Source organism: Arvicanthis niloticus, chromosome 25 (assembly GCF_011762505.2).
Source record: "Arvicanthis niloticus isolate mArvNil1 chromosome 25, mArvNil1.pat.X, whole genome shotgun sequence".
NCBI classification, from domain to species: Eukaryota; Metazoa; Chordata; class Mammalia; order Rodentia; family Muridae; genus Arvicanthis; species Arvicanthis niloticus.
In genome coordinates this window covers 7267361-7270328 of record NC_133433.1, presented here as the reverse complement: position 1 = coordinate 7270328, position 2968 = coordinate 7267361, and the positions used below count along the sequence as shown (strand labels likewise).

Sequence of the window (2968 nt, the reverse complement as noted above, 5' to 3'; positions counted from 1 at the left end):
ATACCCTGATATTTTTCCCTCATGAAGAAAGAAGTATTTTAGTGGAGCCCACAGTTAAGGGACTTTTAATTGTAAAAAACTTGAATTTTAAAAGAGATTGGATATTTTAAAGGGATTGAAATTTTAATATGTAAGAATTTGCAAAGACTGTGGGACTTTTAAAGTTATTCAGATCTTGGAGATAAATAAGAAAGTAAGGGTTGAAGCTTAATACTGATGTGTTTGTGTGTCAAGTTGACAAGGAGTCAATTGTACTGGCAAGTTTTGTGTGTCAACTTGACACAAGCTGGAGTTATCACAGAGAAAAGAGCTTCAGTTGAGAAAATGCCTCCATGAGATCCAGCTGTAAGGCATTTTCTCAATTAGTGATCAAGGTGGGAGGGCCCATTGTAGGTGATACCATTCCTGGCCTGATAGTCTTGAGTTCTATAAGAAAGCAAGCTGACCTTCACTCACCGCAGATGACCTCTCCCACCACCTTGCAGAAATGCTTCAACGACCCACAGTACTTTGCTAGATAAGACTAGTGCCCCAGGCACTGGCTCCTCATCTCACTTCAGCCTATGCCAAAGATGTAAAATTTGGTGTGGATGCTTGAACTTTAATGCTTCAAGGTGTAGACCTTTTAGCCAATTCCATAGGTGTTACAGTGGGACCAAGGGGAAGAACAGTGATTATTGAACAGAGTTGGGGAAGTCCCAAAGTAACAAAAGATGGGGTCACTGTAGCAAAGTCAATTGATTTAAAGAATAAATACAAAAATATTGTAAGCTAAACTTGTCCAGGATGTTGCCAGTAACACAAGCAAAGAGGTTGGGGATGTTACCACCAGTGCCACTGCCCTGGCACAGATTATTGCCAAGAAGGACTTTGAGAAGATTAGCAGAGGGGCTAATCCAGTGGAAATCTGGAGAGGTGTGATGTTGGCTGTGGATGATGTAATTGATGATGTAATTGCTGATGTAATTGCTGAACTTAAGAAACAATCTAAACCTATGACAATCCCTGAAGAAATTGCTCAGGTTGCTAAAATTTCTGCAAGTGGAGACAAAGACATTGGGAACATCATTTCTGATGCAATGAAAAAGGTTAGAAGAAAGGGTGTCATGACAGTGAAGGGTGGAAAAACCCAGAATGAGCTAGAAATTATTGAAGGCATGAAGTTTGATAGAATATATATTTCCCCATATTTTATTAACACATTAAAAGGTCAAAAATGTGAATTTAAGGATGCCTATGTTTTGTTGAGTGAAAAGAAAATTTCTAGTGTTCAGTCCATTATACTTACTCTTGAAATTGCTAATGCACATCGGAAGCCCTTGGTCATAATTGCTTGACGACATTGATGGAGAGGGTCTAAGCACATTGGTTTTGAACAGGATAAAAGTTGGTCTTCAGTTTGTAGCAGTCAAAGCTCCAGAATTTGGGAACACTCAGAAGAACCATACTTAAAGGTATGTTACTCATGTTGCAGTGTTTGGAGAAGAGGGGTTGAATCTAAATGTTGAAGTTGTTCAAGCTCATGACTTAGGAAAAGTTGGAGAGGTCATTGACACCAAAGATGATGCCATGCTTTTGAAAGGAAAAGGTGACAATGCTCACCTTGAAAAACATATTCAAGAAATCATTGAACAGTTAGATATCACAACTAGTGACTATGAAAAGGAAAAGCTGAAGGAGTGACTTGTTAAACATTCAGGTGAAGTAGCTGTGTTGAAGGTTGAAGGGACAAGTGATGTTGAAGTGAATGAGAAGAGAGAGAGAGAGCTACTGATACTTTCAATGCTACAAGAGCAGCTGTTGAAGGAGGCATTGTTCTAGGAGAGGGCTGTGCTCTGCTTCAGTGCATCCCAGTCTTTCATTCATTAAAGCCTGCTAATGAAGATCAGAAAATAGGTATAGAAATTAAAAAATAGTACTTAAAATTTTTGCAGTGATGATTGCTAAGAATTCAGGTGTTGAAGGACATACAATAGTTGAGAAATTTTTGCAGAGTTCCTCAGAAATTGGCTTTGATGCCATGCTTGAAGATTTTGTGAACATAGTAGAAAAGGGAATTATTGATCCAACAAAAGTTGCTAAGAATTGCTTCACTGGTTGCTGATGGGTGGCCTCTTTGCTAACTACAGATGAAGCTGTAGTGACAGAAATTCTTATAGAAGAGAAAGACCCTAAAATGGGTGCAATGGGTGGAATGGGAGGAGGTATGTGAGGTGGCATTTTCTAACTCCTAGAATAGTGTTTTCCCCTATCAATGAAGTGTGACAGGAAGTTCAAGGCAGGTTCCTCAATGATAACTTCAGAGAAGTCACCTGAAGAAAATGACTGAAGAGAAGGCTGTCTGGTCACTGTAACCATCAGTTACTGGTTTTCTTTGACAATATATAATGATTTACTGCTGTCATTGTCCATGCCTACAGATAATTTATTTTGTGTTTTTGAATAAAGACATTTGTACATTCCTGATGCTGGGGGCAAGAGCCATATACCAGTGTCCTGCTTTCAACTTAAATCATGGAGGCATCTCTACTGTTCCGTTAAACACCAGGACTGTAGTGCTGTGTCACCACATGAGAACATCAGAAGCAGCCTTTCTGTGGAGGGTGGGAATGATTGTATACAAAGTAGAGAAGTATCCAATTATATGACCTTTGTACAATAAAATTTTGTTCAAAGTTAAAAAAAAAAAAGGGGGAGAAAAGAAAGCAAGCTGAACAATCTAGCAAAGCAAGCCAGTAAGTTACATCTCTCTATGGCCTCTTCATCAGCTCCCACTACCTGACCTGCTTGAGTTCCAGTCCTGACTGTCTTTGGCGATGAACAGCAATGTGGAAATGTAAGTTGAATAAACTGTTTCCTCCCCAACTTGCTTCTTGGTTATGATGTTTTTGCAGGAGTAGAAACCGTGACATTCCTATTTAATCTTATTTTGGCATTTCACTAAGCAATAATCTAGTTGGTTTCTATG

General features: G+C 39.0%; 1 pseudogene; it reads left to right on the top strand.

Moving 5' to 3' along the window:
* Nucleotides 1–487: 487 nt before the first annotated feature.
* Nucleotides 488–2227, top strand: LOC143438370 (60 kDa heat shock protein, mitochondrial pseudogene; annotated as a pseudogene).
* Nucleotides 2228–2968: the final 741 nt, after the last annotated feature.